Raw genomic sequence first — 20982 nt, 5'->3', positions numbered from 1 at the left:
TGGACGACCTGGTGGTTGCTGTGCTGGTGGTGGCACGTAGTTCTGATTTTGATCAACCTCATCCTCATAATCTCCCACATAATCATCCTCCTCCACATCAGCAGTAGGAGCCACAGAAGTATCAACAGCAGCACCAGCAGTTTGGCCCGACTGCAAGAGGGAGACGGCTCGCTTGGCGGAGGGCTGTTTCACGATGTGGAGGTAGTCATTGTTGTTGTTGTTGTTGCAGAGGTGCGGCAGGAGCAGACGGTGGTGGTGGTGGAAAACGCGAAAGCAATTCAGCAAACTTGTTATCGAGCTTTGTTTCAAACGTCTTCTCCATGCCATCTATCTTCTCCATGGCCTCTTCAAATCTGTTTAGCACATCTTGCACCTGTCCATTCATCATTTGCTGAAATTTATCATGCAACTCCTGATTCGTCATGTTCTCCCAGTCAGTTCTCGTCGGCTTGTGATCCTGCCATGGTTAGCAACAATAGAAAACACACAAGAATATGATCCTACAGAATACTACAAGAGGTGGTGGTGGTTGTCACAAATCCGTCAAGCAAATCTCAAATTCTTACCAGTTCTTACCCAGCAGCAGGCGGTGATCGCAACCGTTGTAGTCAAAACTCTCAAAGCTTGGATAGAGCGATTGCAGGGAGAGTCAAACGCACGACGTAGAGGTATGTGGACCTGGGAAGGCTTATAGTATGGTAGCAAAAAGGGTCAGCAATAATCAATTCAGAGATGCAAAGTTGAATAAACGCTCAACGACGGTACTGTGCTGGTCCTAGGCTAGACCGTGCTAGAGACACGCGCCTAGAACACTAACAAAATCACGACGCTGCACGTAAATAAGGGAAAAGCACACTCTGGAATTTTTTTTCGCTCTTTTTTTTTGCGCTCCTTTTTTTTTGCGCTCCTCTTTTTTTTTTTTTTTGGCGCTCCTTTTTTTTTTTTTTTTTTTTTTGCGAAAAATTACTATAATGGCGAGTGTCTCAAAACTCTTCCCTCGTCAAACTGATAGGATGGGCACGAAATTTTTTTTCCATTTTTTTTTCGGAAATCAGGGCAGCGACGACGAAAAAGTGCGACAAAAAATCACTATGATGGCACGTGGCTCAAAAGACTCAGAAAAGCCTAAAAATAGGATAGGGAAAAAAAAATTTTTGCCCGTGAAAATTTTGGCCTAAAAACTGCCCGGGGGTCTCCAGACTTTTTTTTTGTTTTTTTTTCCGAGACCTACGCAGGCAAGGAAACACGAATCGGAATTGAGATTGATCTCAAAACAAACCTAATATGAGAAGAACTCGGATTGGGTGGTGGATATATGGTTGTGGTATATGGCAGCGGTGGTGGTATATGGTAGCGGTGGTGGTATATGGATAGAGATTGGTGGTGGTATATGGATATGGATTCAGGGCGGTGGCGGATAAGCAAAAGTGGTAGATGGGCGATGATGATGGTGCGGCGGCGGCATGACAACTTATGACCAGAACTCGAAACTCTAAAAGACTAGACTCTAAGACCAGCAACTTGACACGACGATGCAACCGCAAATTCAACAAAGCAAAAACCCTAAAAAGATTATGCAAAGGCTCAGATTGGTTCGGATATGATGAACTAACCCTAATTTTTTTGTGGCTTTTTCGTGGACTGTAGGCACGAAGAATAGACTGGATCTAATCTACAAAAAACTGTAAAATCTCACCGAGCAACCTGGAAATCTGATACCACTTGATAGTGGCTAAGGTGTCCCGATGTTTCGATGAGATGGTGGCTATCGTTTTCTGTGGGAGTCGACCTTGACGATCCGACTACAAACGTGCGAGACGTCGCACCTTAGCAATCGCTAAACCAACTTCCGAGGGGTTATTGACCACGCCGGAGCACGATCAACCTGACCACGAGGGCCTGTTTCCTGCGAGCAGACGAAGAACAAGCAAGAAACTGAGATTGCAATCTGGATATTGCGAATATAAGATGAAAGCTTTATTGATCAAGGTGGGGTTCTGTGACGTCTTGGTCTGGTCGTTGGACACAAATGAAGTACGCGAAGTTGCAGCTATGGAGAACTTTTAATCTAAACAAAACCCAAAGTCTAAACGACGCCCTAAGGGCTGTATATATGGAGGAAGAGGGGGGAATTTCGTGGCCCTTGAGGGTGGGGTCCGAAACCAACCCGAACTCTTGTTTCCCCACACACACGGACTCTAAAAATAGCCTATACTTAAGTATTTTGAAATTACATGGGCCTGGCCCTTTAATAAGGTGACGCAGCACCTAGAATAGCCTGTGGACGAATATTATGAAGTGGCATCTTGTATATTTCGTCCAAGGTTTCATGCACTCCTTATGGCGGCTTCAAAGTCCTGAAATCATCACTTGTAACTCCGTTCTTGATCCCCTTGCACATGCCATCAACTCCATGCGTGTTCTTGCTCCAATGTTCATCCTTCTCCAAGCTAGGCCCTTCATTTGTAAGGAAAACAAATGTATCCAATTTACGCAGCATCATAATCTCATGAACATTAGAATCATTACCAAGAAACGAAAGTACCTGGTAATTTAATTGGCGTGCGCGAGCTCTAGTAATTGGTCCAGTATATGTAACAGTAGGGGCTGTGGGTGTAACAATGGTATTGATGTCCTCATCAAGGAGGCACGGGCAAGGCTCACTGGCGTGGGAGGAGAAGCAGGGCGCAGCACGCTGGGAGCGTAGCGGCAGCGGCCAGGCACCCGGCGAAGGAGGCCGAGGTACGCCGAAGGATTCGGAGGGCGAGAGGAGCTTAGGTCGCGGGACGGTAGGCTCGTGGCGCTGCACTCTCTCTCCCTGTGAGTGGCGGCGCCAGGAGGAGAAATCGAAGGGAGAGAGCTGGGGATTGGATCGGGAGAGATCGAGAAATCGAGAGATGAGGAACCGGGCACCCTGGCACTGTCGATCTCTCTCTCTCTCTCTCTGACGGTGCTGGGAAGGAATCGAGGGAGAGGGAGATCGGTCTAGGGTTATGGAAACTGGTGGGGGTGGCTGGGCCTTGGAGCCGGCCCAGGAGGTGACCTAGGGAGGCCGGTGGCTGGTTGGGCCTAGGGATGGCCCCTAGAGGCCAGCCTGCTGGTCTCTCTCCTCTCTCCTATTACCTTTAAAAAAAACAGAGAAATAAATAGAAAGGAAAAGAGAGGAGAGAAGGTTAGAGTAAGAATTTGGGCATGCGGATAATATTCCCGGACTCGCAAAAAATGTGCACGATCCAAGAAAAATGGAGTGGCCATTTTTCAAACTCATTTGATTTAAATTCAAATGGTTCGAATAGGAAGTGAGGGATAGGAAGGTCAAAAAATGTTCGGATTTTGGAGGAGCCCCGGTAAAAGGGAAAAGAATTATTGGGCAAGGTTTGGAGATCAACTCGAGGCATAAAAGGCATGGGGTTATTTTGCAAGTGTGTTAATGTGAATTCCAAAAGAATGGAAATATTTGTAATATAGCTCCCTAATATCGGGAGGATAATGTTATAAAGATAAGTCACTCTTCCCTCGACTTAAATGGATCGAAGATCCACACAAATTATTTAGTTGAGATGCAAAAGACTTATGACATGAACATGACGCAATGCACATGATGCAACGAACCAAAACGAATCACCCGACAACACTCGGAAACATGGAAGGCATCCGAAAGCTCCGGTCTTGGGGTGTTACACAAACGGTCAAGTCGAACAGGCCAATGGTCTTATTATGAGCGGCATCAAACCCAGACTAGTGCGGTCTTTGAGAGAATCATACAAGCACTGGGTTGAGGAGCTTGACTCCGTACTCTGGGGGCTGTGGACCACGCCCAACCGTACTACTGGATATACACCTTTCTTCATGGTGTACGGCACAGAGGCTGTGTTACCCTGTGATATTATCCATGACTCACCTTGAGTGCGCATGTACGAAGAAAGAGAGGCCGAGCTTGATCGCCAGGACAGCCTAGATGCCCTAGAGGAGGAGCGCGATGTTGCAAAGGCTCGTTTCACATTTTATCAACAACAGGCCTGTAGATACCAAAACAGGGAAGTACGGGCCAAGACTTATAATGTTGGTGAACTCGTTATACGCTTGTCGGAGAATAAAAAGGACAAACTCAAGCCCAAGTGGGAGGGTCCCTTCATCATCGACGAAGTTCTCACAGGAGGAGCGTACCACTTGCGGGCTGCATCAGACAATCGCCTAGAGCCGGATCCTTGGAACGCAGCCAGACTCCAAAGATTCTACGCCTAGCGCCAAACTATTCATTCGTCTCCTTCCCCTTGTTGTTTCCTTTATTTTTTCTTCTCTTTTCGTTCTTCTTTTTTTCTTTTTATAAGCCTTAAAGCTTTTGCACGGCTAAACTGTGCACCTGTGACGTACACCCCTCAAACATGTACGTCCATCATACCTGGGGGCTTCTCGGGAAGAAGCTTATTCTTATTTTCCAAGCATCAAGCTCATCACATATGCGTTTTTCCCATATGAATCTTTTCTTCACCATTATATGCATCGATATGACTTAAGTTTTGGCCAAGCTGGGTTGCCTGGCTCCTGTGCTTATGCCCTACGTTCCCGTTAGTTCGGCTAGGGCATAAAGGGAGCACCTCTGCGATTGTTACTGTTGGGGTCATCTGGATGTGTACCTCAGACTGGGTGAAGCCGAAAGCTAGCGTTCTTAAGGGAATAATCCGTCGGTGGATTAAAGACGTTTTTGCATTCACCCCATGGGGAACCCCCAGATGTTACGTATATTGCTATTTTTTCCAATCACAGTTCGGGCATGCATTTTAACGCATGCACACCCAGGGAAAGGAACCCTTAACGGAACTATTCTCTCTGGAAGATGTTTCTTACAATCATAATGTAATATAACATAACTAGCTGGATACAACTTGTCTGTTCAAGCAACTATGACCCCTACGCCTGGTTTCCACACATACCTCATCCTATTTTACCGCTCACGTATTCGGAAACACTCCGGACCTTCGGGTCCAGAGGTCAAAGCGAAAAGGTCCACCATGACAATCGTTTTTACAATCCAGCTAAAGTTACATATATCAAGGAAAGTACATAGTCACTTGGACTCAAAAATTTCCTCCTCTATACCGTCCAGCAGGCTGTCGAACTTACAATCCTGCTGGGAATACTTGGCGGCTACTTCTACTTGGTCATATACCAAAATAATAGGAACTTCTTTTCCATCTGACCCTAGAGGTCTGACCTGAGCCATATGATTCGGATCAAGCTTGCTATACCGTGTTTTCACCATGGCTCAGGCCTCTCGTGCACCTTCCCGGCAGGCCGATATCTTCCACAATCTAAAGCGCCACCGTGCTCCTTTGAATAGTTGTATAAGCTCCTCCATCTTTCCCGGAGGGGAGGTAGATGGCCATAAGGCCTTGGCCACACTTCGCATCACCTGTCGAGCCTGCTCGTGCACTTGCGACAGCTCTTGTAGCAGATCGCTCGAGGATCCGGACATCTCCTCTTCGGGACGACCGATCAGCATACCTGCAAACATAACTCTATCAGTCCCCTCTATCTCTGAATTATTCGAAGGCAAGTTCAACCACATACTAAATATGCCGCCTTGCAGCCTTTTATTGTCCTTTACGGAGTCTGCCAACTGGGCCCGGACATCTTTCAGTTCCTCGCCCAGTTGGGTATTGGAATCCTGGAGCTTGTTTTTCTCCATCACAACTTTTGTTAGCACACGCTCGCCCGTGGCTAGCAGGTTTTTCGCTTCTCGTTCTCCGCCTTGAGAAGCATTCAGTTGCCCTTGCAGTTGATATAATGATCCTATTAAGAGGTGAGCAACTGTGTTAGCATTATTGGTATACCATTATGTTTTGTCAATGGAGGGGAACAGTACCAGGAGACGCCTTCTCGGATTTTTCCAGTTCAACATTGGCAGCAGTTAGCTGGGTCCGGTACTTTTCTATTTCCTGAGATAGCAGGCTGTTCTTCTCCGTAAGCACCTGGTTATACAATGAACCTTAAATCAGTTGTATCAACTGCTTTAAGTCTCGGGGGCTACTGGTGTATGATTATTAAGTCAACACTTACCCGCATATCTTTCAGATGCTGGTCCGTAGCTCTGGCAAGACCATCCCGAGGAGCTCGGGTGTATGCATCGGTCGAGCTAAAGGAATCAAACGCCTCCTTTGAAAAGCCGAGGTCACGAAGCGCGGCCCTCCGAAGATGATGATTCATGGCGCTCTCCACCTCAGAGTTCGTGACGAACATATCGTCCGAACCCTCTGTGGAAGGACAGTTCGGTGCCACTCCCGTGTCAGCCCCCATCCTCAGGGCAGGGTCCGAAACCTGACTAGTGGATACACGTCCGGCCGGATCCCCGGACGTAGTCCGGCGGATACTTTTCCTGATAGAATGCGGCGAGTGGCGTCACAATTTGATGTGGCGATCAGAGGAGGTATTCCTCAAAGGAAGGATTTACCTCTTTAACGAGGGTTCTATCGTATTATTATTTGCCTTCCTCTTCGAAGATGTGCTCGGCGCGGGCACCGCTCTCCTCGGAGACGCTTCTGGTGCACATTGCGATGTCAAGCGCCTCCCCTTTGGAACACGAAATAATGTGGTGGGTGAGGCATAGTAAGGGAACTCTTTCGAAGAAAGTGCCTTTTAAATTACTTACATGAGAAGCAAGGAGGCCGGGGTAATCGGTGATGATAGGTACTTCCGTACCCTCGTAGCTCGTCTGATAGAATATTCCATCCTTGAGTTCCACAAATATGTCTAGATCTTCTTCAAATCCGGAGTCAAGATCCCGGTTGTGACCCTCCGGCTGAGGGGTGGGGTTATCGATCCCCTCGACAGCCTTTCGCCATTCCTGTTATGAGTGGATAGGATACTGTCCGTCAAAAATAATTCAGTGAGAGGAGTAAAATGGTGGGGTAAGAGCTCACCCAGCTAGGGGAATTATACATGGAAAATCCATCTCGACATTGGAGATGGGTGAACTCCTCCTTCACCCCTTTATACAGTTTGGCCAATATTTTAGCTAAAGCGGCGGGGGTCTTTGGGCCCTTCCAGCCACAGCGTGAAGCGTCGTCTTCCCCATTATAGTGCCACATGGGAAGCCCTCTGTATTGGAGTAGTTGGACCCCCCGCACTATGGAAATTGCCATTACCTCGACTATTGACAATCCAGACTGGGCGAGCATCTTAATCTTGCCCAATAGCTGACTGACCTCTGCGTTGTCCTCCTTCTCGAGGCTCCCAGGACGCCGGCTATGGCGTTTCTTCAACGGAGCACTTGAAAAATCGGGGAGGCCCATTCAGACTGGGTCAGGAAGAGCGACGTCGTCAATATAGAACCATTCAGAAGGACACTCTTCGGAAGCCTTCTTCGGCGTGCTGGACAGGTATCTGGTTCCGGTGATACGCCACACTTTGGCTCCCCCACTTCGAATATTGACCCTCCTTGATTACGAGGGATGAGGCAGAATAGTCTTCTCCATAAATCGAAATGGGACGCAACCTAGGAATAGCTCGCATAAAGCGACATAACCCACAATATGCAGGATGGAGGCGGGATTGAGACTGTGCAGTTCGGGGCCATAATACTCCAGCAGTCCTCAGAGGAAGGGATGGATTGGAAATCCAGCGCCTCTTATGAAGAAGGGAACAAAGCATACTCATTCCCCCCTGGAAGGATTGGGGAAGTTCTCCGCCTGAAGCCCGCCATTGAAGGACGTCAGCCCTGCTCGTACGGGGACTAAATCCGCGGGAGGAAGAAAGCCCTGTTTTTGCAGCTTCACCAGCTGAATGTGAGATATAGAACATCTCTCCCAATCACCCTTTTCGGAGCTGTGGGGACGAGAGGAAGAGCTGGGAGCACTAGCCATGTTGGGGTGGTTCTGCTCCGCAGGCTATGAGGATTTTTTCCGTGAGGTTTGGAGTGGATCTGAGATCTATTCTCTTTAAATAGGCACCTTTCTGGTGTGGTCACGGTGGTATGTGTAAAAATAACCCGACCTCTTGTATTCACTCGACACGTGGAAGCTAAAGTCAAGAAGGCACGGAAGCCGAGAGGTACGACATTAAATGGAAAGCTGAATACATCGCTTTGAAGTCATCGGAGGAGGAACCCGCCTTGCAATGACGAAGACTATCTGCGTGCCGGACACCTCGCCATTGAAGTCTGGTTCGGGGCTACTGAGGGAGTCCTAGACTAAGGGGCCCTCGGGCGTCCGACCTATTGGACATGGGCCGGACTAGTGGGCTGTGAAGATACGAAGACCGAAGACTCTACCGTGTCCGGATGGGACTCTCCTTGGCGTGGAAGGAAAGCTTAGCGACAAAATATAAATATTCCTTTCTCTCCAACCGACCTTATGTAATCCTAGATCCCTCTGGTGTCTATATAAACCAGAGGGCTAGGTCCATAGAAAGATTGGAATAATCATAGTCAGATAGACTAGACTTTTAGGGTTTAGCCATTACGATCTCGTGGTAGATCAACTCTTGTAATACTCATATTCATCAAGATCAATCAAGTAGGAAGTAGGGTATTACCTCCATAGAGAGGTCCCGAACCTAGGTAAACATTGTGTCCCCCGTCTCCTGTTACCATCGACCTTAGACGCACAGTTCGGGACCCCCTACCCGAGATCCGCCAGTTTTGAGACTGACAATAGGCGAGGCCGAGTAGCGTGAAGGAGGGTCGCCGGCGAGGAGGCGGCGGCGCTGCAAGCAAGGAGTGAAGGTTTCAACTTGGAAAGGAAGGCAGAAACAGGGGAAATGTGGCTTTTGGTAAGGGGGAGGGGGCAGGGAGGTAGATATTTCCGCGAAAGGCAAGAATTGGGAATCGCTTCAGCCAAAACATGGGCGTGCAAAGTGTCCTCAAACACGGTCCCTTATTCAGACATGGTCCGAAGATATTTTGTGCTGCATCTCACACGGTTAGTTATAAAAAACTGTGTGGGATCTACTTGATTTTTCGTCTTTATTTGAATTACATAATGGGGTCACAGCGGCCATGGACGGTGTTTCAATTGCTAGAACTTTTACCTGCAGCGAACATGCAACTATAGGTGTGTCATCAAAAGGATTGGAATTATTCAAGGTTCGTTTGGACATTTTTATGCATTAAGTGAGTTTTCAATGCATTTATGTGCATAATTCAAATTTTAACTACATGCACATGCTCCCGTGCATATAAATTGGTTGAAAAATCAAACCTTTGTCCTAGGGTGCATGCTTAGGTCCCATGCAAGAAATGAGAATGAATGTCAAATACCCTTCCACCGTCACTCGACCGCAAACATTGAGATGTCTGGTTTTTAAATTCTAGTAAATCGAAAACTCCTCTGAAATTCATGAAACTTGGCATGCTATCATGGAGCGGCATCAACATGCCGTGGTAAAATTTTTGTCCCATTTGGGGCAGGTGTGGGTATATGCTTCTCACAACAAACATCATGGTTTTCGGTAGGGAACGCCCCACCTTTGGGGACGAAACGATGTCCATTGCCTCTCATTGCTTTCATTTTTTTCTCGTGTCAACATAGAACAGCAGGAGTGTTGTGTGAATTTTTGTGATTTTTCGGGGTTCATTTGGACATTTTTATGCATTATCTGAGTTTTCAATGCATTTTTGTGCATAATTCAAATTTTAACTACATGTGCATGCTCCAGTGCATATAAATTGGTTGAAAAATCAAATATGTGTCCTTGGGTGCATGCTTATGTCCCATGCAAGAAATGGGAATGAATTTCAAACACCAGGGCACCGTTGATTGCCAGCAAAACATTGAGATGCCTGGTTTTTAAATTCTAGTAAATCCAAAACTCGTCTGAAATTCATGAAACTTGGCATGCTATCATGGAGCGGCATCAACATGTCGTGGTAAATTTTTTGCCCCATTTAGGGCAGGTTTGGGTATATGCTTCTCACAAACAAGAGCTTCTCACAACAAGCATGATGGTTTTCGGTAGGGAATGCCCTACCTTTGGGGACGAAAGGATATCCATTGCCTCTTATTGCTCTCAAATTTTTTTGTCGTGTCAACATAGAACAACAGGAGTGTTATGTGAATTTTTATGATTTTTCGGGGTTCATTTGGACATTTTTATGCATTATCTGAGTTTTCAATGCATTTATGTGCATAATTCAAATTTTAACTACATGCGCATTCTCCAGTGCATATAAATTGGTTGAAAAACAAATGTGTCCTTCGGTGCATTCTTAGGTCCCATGTAAGAAATGGGAATGAATTTAAACACCAGGGCACCGTTGATTGTCGGCAAAACATTGGGATGCCTTGTTTTTAAATAAAAGTAAATCCAAAACTCGTCTGAAATTCATGAAACATGGCATGTTATCATGGAGCGGCATCAACATGTTGCGGTAAAAAATTTGTCCCATTTGGGGCAGGTTTGGGTATATGCTTCTCACAAATCGGAGCTTCTCACAACAAGCATGATTGTTTTCGGTAGGGAACGCCCCACCTTTGGGGACGAAACAATATACATTGCCTCTTATTGCTTTCAAATTTTTTTCTTGTGTCAACATAGAACAACAGGAGTGTTGTGTGAAATTTTGTGATTTTTCGGGGTTCGTTTGGACATATTTATGCATTATCTGAGTTTTCAATGCAATTTTGTGTATAATTCAAATTTCAACTAAAAACGCATGCTGAAGTGAATATAAATTGGTTGAAAAATCAAATATGTGTCCTTGGTTGCTTGCTTAGGTCCCATGCAAGAAATGGGAATGAATTTCAAACACCAAGGCATCATTGATTGCCGGCAAAACATTGAGATACCTGGTTTTTAAATTCTAGTAAATCCAAAACTTGTCCGAAATTCATGAAACTTGGCGTGATATTATGGAGCGGCATCAACATGCCGTGGTAAAAAAATTGTCCCATTTGGGGAAGGTTTGGGTATATGCTTCTCACAAACCGGAGCTTCTCACAACAAGCATGATGGTTTTCGGAAGGGAACGCCCCACCTTTGGGGACGAAACGATATCCATTGCCTCTTATTGCTTTCATTTTTTTTCTCGTGTCAACATAGAACAACAGGAGTGTTGTGTGAATTTTTCTGATTTTTCGGGGTTCATTTGGACATTTTTATACATTATCTGAGTTTTCAATGCATTTTTGTGCATAATTCAAATTTTAACTACATGTGCATGCTCCAGTGCATATAAATTGGTTGAAAAAACAAATATGTGTCCTTGGGTGCATGCTTAGGTCCCATGCAAGAAATGGGAATGAATTTCAAACACCAGGGCACCGTTGATTGCCGGCAAAACATTGAGATGCCTGGTTTTTAAATTCTATTAAATGCAAAACTCGTCTGAGATTCATGAAACTTGGCATGCTATTATGGAGCGGCATCAACATGCCATGGTAAAAATTTTGTCCCATTTGGGGCAGGTTTGGGTATATGCTTCTCAAAAACCGGAGCTTCTCAAAACAAGCATGATGGTTTTTGGTAGGGAACGCCCCACCTTTGGAGACGAAACGATATCCATTGCCTCTTATTGCTTTCAAATTTTTTTCTCGTGTCAACATAAACAACAGGAGTGTTGTGTGAATTATTGTGATTTTTCAGGGTTCGTTTGGACATTTTTATGCATTATCTGAGTTTTCAATGCATTGATGTGCATAATTCAAATTTTAACTACATGCGCCTGCTCCAGTGCGTATAAATTGGTTGAAAAATAAAATATGTGTCCTTGTGTGCATGCAAGAAATGGGAATGAATTTCAAACACCAGGGCACCGTTGATTGCCGACAAAATGTTGACATAATTTGTTTTTAATTATAGTAAATCTAAAACTCGTCTGAAACTCATGAAACTTGGCATGCTATCATGGAAGGGCACCCTACATGTTGTGGTATTTTTCGTGTCCATTTTGAGAGAAGGCGCACACGAATAATGATAGCCAACAAAGGCATTTTGAAAAAAATAGTTGCCACTTTGATATCTCAAACGTTTGTATAATTCAAACCATGTGCGTTCGGTTAAGCATTCATGTGATGCCACGTCTCTTGGCTTTAATGGCTATAGGAGGTACCGTGTGGATAGTTGCTTGACTAAACGGGAGGCGTGCGAGCACAGTCCGGTGCGCAGGCTCACCGGGAAGCGTACAAGCTGTTCAACGCAGGATCTGTGCATGTCTTCAACGCAAACGGTTCAGATTACGGTATGCAAATTAAAGCCAGACTTTGGCGTTAAGCCAAGAGACACTAAAATTTTTCAAAATATGCATCTAAAAATTAATAGTTCTCACTGGGATTAAGCATATATTTCATTCATACTAGAGATTAAGCAGTCGTTCTCACCGGGAAGCGAGACAGCCTTGGACCGCCGCCCGCCTCGCTCCACTGGTCTATATTAATGGCGCCGCCGAGTGGCCGCACCCCCCATCCTCTCCACACACACAATTCCTCTCTCTTCGCCCGCATCCTTGACGCCGCTCTGAGTCCTTAAAGCCGTCAGTGTACGAGGATGCCGCCAAAGTGCCCCACCGGAGGGAGTGGAGACGCCGGGGATACTGAAGCACCGAAGCACGGCGTGAATATGGAGACAGAGGTTTCCGTCCCCGCCAACGAGGTGGAGAACGAGGCTGCCAACAAGCGGAGGCTGGTCGAGAAAGAACCGCAAGTGACTCCAGCAGGCCTAGACTTCATCAACAACCTCCCCGATGATATGTTGATAGTCATCATATCCCTCCTCCCAATCAAATATTGGGCGAGGACAACCACCCTTTCCTGGTGGTGGCGCACCCTATGGCTCCGCACCCCTGTCGACCTCCTCTACACCCACAAGCTCTGCCATGGCTATCACCAAAGTTTGGATGCGTTCTCCCAGATCCTCGGCAGTCACGATGGCCCAATCAAAGGCCTTATCGCGGGCAAGTTCCCTTCTAATGGCAAGGAACGAGCCATACTTGACGAGTGGTTCTGATCCCACGCCATAGATCAGCTCGAGAAGCTAAGTTATAATGATGGGCATATGCGCTTGCTGCCAACGTCTGCGCTCTGCTCCGCGCACACGCTGCGCCTCGCCAAGTTCATGAACTGCCATCCCCCCTTAATGATGCGCCCGCTCTTTTTCTACCACGACTGAAGCACCTCGAGCTCGTCGTCGTTCGCATCCCAAAGGATGACATGGAGCGCCTGCTCTACGGCTGTACTGCACTCGAGTTCCTTCGCCTTTAGGCGATGAATTGGTCGAGTACCTTGCACATCACCTCCAGGACTCTCCGGACTATTTATGTGTGTTGTTGGTGCTGTAACGAGAGATCACAAAAGGTGGATCACAATATGGTCATCCAGGACAGACCTTCACTTGAGAGATTACTTGTAGTTGATCAACAAGGTCCAACAAGAATCAATGTTATTTCTACGCAAAAATTGAAAGTGGTGGGCTACTCGTCTGTCAAATACTACAACTTTTAGGTACAACAGTCGCCTTATATACCTCTCCTTCTTGATATCAACGTTATTTCTAGTGTTGAAGATGTATGTTCGCCTGACATCTAGCGAAGCTTCACCCAGACTCTGGGCACAGTGAAGGTCTTGGCACTAGAATCTGTCATCCCCAACCTGGACCAAGTTTTCAGTTGCCTGAGATGCTTTCCGTTCCTGAAGAAGCTGTATATCGAGGTGATATTCCTTTCTTGTTAAATGTTAACCATAAGGGAGTTCAATTTTTTGCACCTTTTCCCAAGTTTACAATGACAATGTACTACGATTTCTGAAGGAACTTTGGAGGATTTGAGGACATACACCCCCACCCCATATTGGTTGCTTCATTCATATGGTTACAATCGTACATAAGCATTTCTCCTTTGGATTCATCTGTACTAGTTTTCTTAGGGAATTTTCAATCCAATCCAACCTCTTATGAAGAAGGCTACATGTTTCTAGACTGTAATCAAATGCCCATGTTAATCATGCCAGATCAAAGATGGCACGTTGGTGCATTTTACAGATCCTGCAAACCAAATGGGCATGTAGCAGTGTACAAAACTACATGTAGGCACTAACATGTTCTCTTCTTTGCAATGCATATTAGGCCCGGTGGAAGATGTTTATAACGACAATCACATCGAATGCCTGGATCTGCATCTCTCAAATATTACTTTGAACTCCTACCGACGAACCCCACTGGAGATTACACTCGCCAGGTTCTTTCTTGCCACAGCAAAGGTGCTGAGGGTACTGAGGTTGAACACGCATTTAATTAGGAAATATCAATGGTATGATTATTAGAGCCGGCGGGTACTGCGGAATGGAAGTGCCTCCAAAAATGCCAAACTTCGTATTGGAAGAGAATATGGCAAAGAAATTAGAAGTTATTGTGTCAAATCCATACATGACTTGTCAGTGGCTGATCGCTTTTCAGAAATGACTCAACTTGCAATGTTTGAATTTGGGCGTTGTAATCTTTGAATTTGAACCTTGCAATATTTATGGTATTTGTTATATTGAACTGTTTCCGTTCTCTTGTCTCAACGCAAACACTTCATCTGAGTGAACCGCATGCCATACATCGCACACACCTTGATCTGGCAGACCATTTCTTTTGTGTTGCCTAATCACAAACAGTTCATCCGAGTGAACCGTATGCTGTACATCACACACACCTTGATCTGGCTGACCGTTTCTTTTGTGTTGCCTAATCACAAACAGTTCATCCGATTGAACCGTATGCTATACATCGCACACACCTTGATCCGGCTGACCGTTTCTTTTGTGTTGCCTAATCACAAACAGTTCATCCGAGTGAACCGTATGTTGTACATCGCACACACCTTCATCTGGCTGCCCGTTTCTTTTGTTCCTCCTCATCGAAATCGGTTAATTGAACTGAACCGGATGACTTGAATCACACACGCAACTAAAATCTGAACCGTGTTTGATGCATCCGTCATCGCAAACGTTTTGCATCTTTTTTGATGGGTTTTTACACCACCGTTTGCGATTATTGCATCGCACACAGTTTTGTCGAAGGGTCTCTAATCGTAGTGTTGCGTTAGCAGCATCCTGCAGTAGTGTAGCATGGCACACTGAACTATCAAGTAGTCATTAGATTTAGCTTGCTAGACGTTCATAACGTTCGGAATTGCTCCTGCAGCAGGCCTTGCACCTAGCGGTGCATCAAGGGCGTAATTCTTCTATGTAGCAATAAGGATTATCCTCAAATTACGGACCCATTCCGTGTACTTGCTACCATCATCTTTTAACTTAGCTTTCTCTAGGAACGCATTAAAATTCAAGGGAACGGTAGCATGGGCCATTGATCTACAACATAGATATGAAAAAACTATCAAGACTAAGTTCATGTTAAATTTAAGTTCAATTAATCATATTACTTAAGAACTCCCACTTAGATAGATATCCCTCGAGTCATCTAAATGATCACGTGATCCATATCAACTAAACCATGTCCGATCATCACGTGGGTTGGAGTAGTTTTCAATGGTGAACATCTCTATGTTGATCATATCTACTATATGATTCACGTTCGACCTTTCGGTGACTCCTCGGTACTCCGATAAATATCCGAAACACTCCAAAACCATTCCGGTGTCTGACTACCATCGTCCAATATATCAATCTTTACCTCTTGTCCATTTCGAGACTCCTCGTCATGTCCGTGATCTCATCAGGGACTCCGAACAATCTTCGGTCACCAAAACACATAACTCATAATACATATCGTCATCGAACGTTAAGCGTGCGGGCCATATGGGTTCAAGAACTATGTAGACATGACCGAGACACATCTTTGATCAATAACCAACAGTAGAACGGGGATGATCATATTGGTTCCTACATATTCTTTGAAGATCTTTATCGGTCAAACCGCAATGACAACATACATTATTCCCTTTGTCATCGGTATGTTACTTGCCCGAGATTCGATCGTCGGTATCCTCATACCTACTTAAATCTCGTTACTGGCAAGTCCCTTTACTCGTTCCATAATGCATCATCCCGTAACTAACTCATTAGTCACATTGCTTGCAAGGCTTGTCAAGATGTGCATTACCGAGAGGGCCTAGAGATACCTCTCCGATACTCGAACTGACAAATCCTAATATTGATCTATGCCAACCCAACAAATACCTTCGGAGACACCTATAGAGCATCTTTATAATCACCCGGTTACGTTGTGACATTTGATAGCACACAAGGTGTTCCTCCGGTATTCGGGAGTTGCATAATCTCATTGTCAAAGGAATATGTATAAATCATGAATAAAGCAATAGCAATAAAACTTAACGGTCATTATGCTAAGCTAACGGATGGGTCTTTTCTATCACATCATTCTCCTAATGGTGTGATCCCATTCATCAAATGACAACACATGTATATGGTCAGGAAACTTAACCATCTTTGATTAACGAGCTAGTCAAGTAGAGGCATACTAGGGACACTTTGTTTTGTCTATGTATTCACACATGTATCAAGTTTCCAGTTAATACAATTCTAGCATGAATAATAAACATTTATCATGATATAAGGAAATATATATAACAACTTTATTATTGCCTCTAGGGCATATTTCCTTCAGTCTCCCACTTGCACTAGAGTCAATAATCTAGATTGCATTGTAATGATTATAATACCCATGGAGTCTTGGTGCTGATCATGTTTTGCTCGTGGAAGAGGCTTAGTCAATGGATCTGCAACATTCAGATCTGTATGTATTTTGGAAATCTCTATGTCTCCCTCCTTGACTTGATCGCAGATGGAGTTGAAGCGTCTCTTGATGTTTGGTTCTCTTGTGAAATATAGATTCCTTCGCTAAGGCAATTGCTCCAGTATTGTCACAAAAGATTGTCATTGGACCCGATGCACTAGGTATTACACCTAGATCAGATATGAACTCCTTCGTCCAGACTCCTTCATTTGCTGCTTCCGAAGCAGCTATGTACTCCGCTTCACACATAGATCCCGCCACGATGCTCTACTTGGAACTGCACCAACTGACAGCTCCACTATTCAATATAAATATGTATCCTGTTTGCAACTTAGAGTCATCCGAATTAGTGTCAAAGCTAGCATCCTTAGTCCTTTTCAGGTATTTTAGGATGTTCTTGACTGCTGTCCAGTGATCCACTCCTAGATTACTTTGGTACCTCCCTACTAAACTTATAGCAAGGCAGACATCAGGTCTGGTACACAACATTGCATACATGATAGAGCCTATGGCTGAGGAATAGGGAATGGCTTTCATTTTCTCTCTATCTTCTGCAGTGGTCGGGCATTGAGTCACGAAGAGGGAACAACTATATTGAGATGAGAATGCAACCAAACACACCCACATGCTTTGTGCTACAGTGACTGATATGCACCGTCTAAGTTTGATCCAACGGTCATGTTGCCCCGAGACATGGACATGCCCATGCAGAGGACGCCTAAATAGCACCGAAGTCCCTCTGCTTCTCGAGGCGCACAACGTTGGTGATGCAGGGTGCAACCGCCCGCAGAGGCTGCTTCTAGTCGTCAGGAGCCAGCTCGTCAAAGACAGCGTCCAATGGCATGAATGGATTCCGGTGACGGAGCCCTGAGAGGATTCGCCCGGCAATGGCGACGACAGCCTGCAACCCCTCCTTGTCCAGCTCCGCCCGCACCATCGCGCGGAGACGGCTCGGCTCCTCAGAGATATAGGTGAAGAAGGAGACCAGGTCAGGAAGCCGCAACTTGTTGAAGTCGACGGGGTGGTCGAACGGGTTTAGCCCGACGGCCGACATGGTCGCGCTGGCACAACGGTAGGCATTGCTCAGCCGCAACACGTGCGTGGCAACATGGTCCACCAAGTGGCTGAGGTGATCCTGGACCTCATCAGGATCGGTCCGCTCGCGCTCCAGCCGGCTCGCCTGGCGGCCTATCGTATCTCCCGCTTTCTACAGCAACGCCGCCGACGCCTCGAGCATCTTCGTGGTGGATGCCTGCCGCTTTTGAAACTTCGTGAACTCCCGCACATAAAGGAGGAGCATGACACTCCTCTCCTCCTTGAGCTCACGGAGCTCCACGTCCTTGGCCCTGAGCTCTGCATCCTTGGCCTAGAGCTCCTGTGTCAGGCGCCTCACCTCACACTCCGTGATCTGCTATGCCGCCATGGCACTAGGTACAACAATGGGGGGAGGAAGCAAAGGGGCGAAACGGCTGAAAGGCAAGGCAATCTACGAGAAGGCGGAGGGAGCCAGCTGAGGAGTGGGGTGAATCTTTTAGTTTTCACCATGGGAAAACACAAGTCGACGACTTTTCACATCAAGGAGCAGTGGGTTTTACAAGCGGAGTCATCGTGACTAATTGCTGCCTCGCCTGCTCCCGTCAATCAAAAAATAAAAATCCTGTCGCGCCTGCTCCCGTCAATAAAAAATCCTGCCACGCCTGCTCCCGTCAATAAAAAAATCCTGCCGCGCCTGCTCCCGTCAATCAAAAAATGAAAAATCCTATGGCACTCAAAGACCAGAGCAACGCCGCGGTGGATATTTAAATTTACCTGCCGACAAGAAGATAAAAAAGGGGTGAAAAAACAAATGTGGCGGTGGCCTAGCTAATCGATCGCACTAGCCCAACTAGCTAGCCACCGTGCTTCACTAATGCACTCGGCGAGAAATGTGGTCTTTCATGATTTGACGACTCATTTACTTGCTTCGGCGCTACGACCGAGGAGGACCCAAAAAACGCGTGGTAGGGCACCCCACATCTCGGCAAGGAAGAATATATGCGTGCACCAACCAGGAGGATCGACCCCGAAACCGCGCAGTAGGGTGTGCCACGTCTCGGCACGGAGGAGAAATGTGCGTGAAAAATATACTGTATCGGACGTACTACCTATGGTTCGATCTTGGGACCCAGCCAGTCGGTCGAAAACACCCCACTAGCCACATAACTTCAGCATGCAAACGTGGCACGGAGGATAGGTGTGGTTAGCTCCGTCTCGACCAGCCACAACGTCTCCTGTTCTAGGCGATTTTTTATGAAGACATAGCTACCGCAGTTACACCCATATCCCCTATTGTTTTACCTCTTGGAACAATTGCTAGAGCTCACATACACCAATTAAATTATCAGGTACTTTCGTTTCTTGGTAATGTTTCTAGTGTTCATGAGAATATGATGCTGCCTAACTTAGATACATTCGTATTGCTTGCAATTGAAGGGCCTAGCACGGACAAGAAGGATGAACATTGGAGCATCATCAAGCACGGAGATGAACGTGTGTGCCAAGAGAACAAGAATAGAGGTTCAAGTGGAGATTTATGTACTTTGAAGCCACCATGATGACATAAAAGAAGATGGACGAAATATACAAGATGACCTTTTATAAATTTCGTCCATAGCTTATTATTGGTGTTGCGCCACCTTATTTTGGGCCAGGCCCATGTAATCTATTTTTAGAGTCCATAATATTGTAGGGGGGATGACTTAAGAGGTGTTTTAGTCCCACCTTGCCTAGGATGGACGAAATCCCCTCTCTTTTGCCTTGGGACGTGATCTCTCTCCTGGTTTGAAAGGACAAGAGTTTGGAAAGATTGGATTGTCTAAACAAAAGTTAGAGTTTAGAGGTCTCACGGCTAACAAGGGAGATTGTGTTGAACAGTTGATGCTAGAAGGAAAGCCACCAATGCATTTTGTGTAACATTGGCAGGTTTGGATCAAATCAAAAAAAAAATAGCAGATCTGTTGCCTTGGGACGTGCTCCTAGCTAAGGAAAATTATTGAGTGAAGGAAAGTGCACATCACATGAGAGAAGTTTTAGCATAAAAAAGTAGTAGTACTAATTGGCTGGTTTGGTTCTTGAGTTTGGATTCCTACTGCTAGGACTTGTCACACGTCCTATCTTTGAAAAAAAAGAAACCGGCTAAAGGAACGGAGGTAGTAGAGTCTGCTGTTGTTTGAAGTTGTGAAGGTATCTTTGCAAGGAAAGAAGAGCCACCAAAAAAAAGTAAAAAAAAGGTGGTTCGGCCACATCTGCTGACCTTGTTGCGATTGATTTTGTTGGACTCGGTTTTGGCAAGTTCTGATCGACCAAAAGAGAGAGAGAGAGAGAGTTGCCACGTTTGGATATTGAAGGAAAAAAAGGCAGGTTTTGATCCGAAAAAAGCAGATCTGATGGGCTTTGGAAAGTAATCCTACGTGCTAAGTTTTTTTGCTTTTGGAAGGAGGCAATTTCGAAACAAATCCGCACACAAATCAAGGGTTAGCTTGTTGGCAAAGATTCTGTTCGTTTTTTCCTTGTCCAGTTTTCCAGGAAAGAGAAATATAAGGAAAGCATGGCGTGGCAATTTCGTTTTGAGGAAAGTTGAGATCTGGTTCGGTTTACAATATAAATCTATTGATCTTTTTTTCTTTCCTTGTTTGCCACGTTGGAGTTTGAAAAGAAGAAATATCAGAAAGGAAAAATTGGATCGGCCACTAGTGCTCCTTTTTATTGGTCAACGTGGTGGTACAAACCTAGGAATCCGCATTTATTGTGAGGAATTATTTTTGGACGTTGCCAAAAGAGATAAGGAAAGAAAAAGGAAAGGGCCAATCGGTTTGGTTTGTGGCTGATTTGGTGTCCTTGTCTGGCACGTTTTTTGTTAAATAAAAAAGAGCAGATTGCATTACGGGAGAGTGGAGATCGCAGCAAAAAAAAAAAAGAAAAGAAAAAAAGGGCGAATTGTTTCCAGATCTGTTTCCTTTAAGACTAGTAATTCGTTTGGGACGTGAAGATAAAAAAAGATTGGTTCCCACGAAGTAGTACTCCTTGGTTTGGATACAGTTTTTTTTAAGAGAACCCCGTGGCCCTTATTTTTTTGGGGGGCGAAGTTGTGTTTGATTTTTTTTTCCTATTTTGCCACGTTGGAATCTTGAGAGAGGGTAAAAAAAAAGAAAAAACTAACGCCCACACGTGTGTCATATTGCACATCGCCCACACACTTCTTTTATCATTTATTTTGCCACATATGAATAGATGACATCAGCAGGAATCTTTTTGGTT

The sequence above is a fragment of the Triticum urartu genome, chromosome 3 (genome assembly GCF_003073215.2).
Source record: "Triticum urartu cultivar G1812 chromosome 3, Tu2.1, whole genome shotgun sequence".
NCBI lineage: Eukaryota > Viridiplantae > Streptophyta > Magnoliopsida > Poales > Poaceae > Triticum > Triticum urartu.
The sequence above is the reverse complement of the archived record's forward strand: the minus strand, read 5'-3'. Positions refer to the sequence as shown.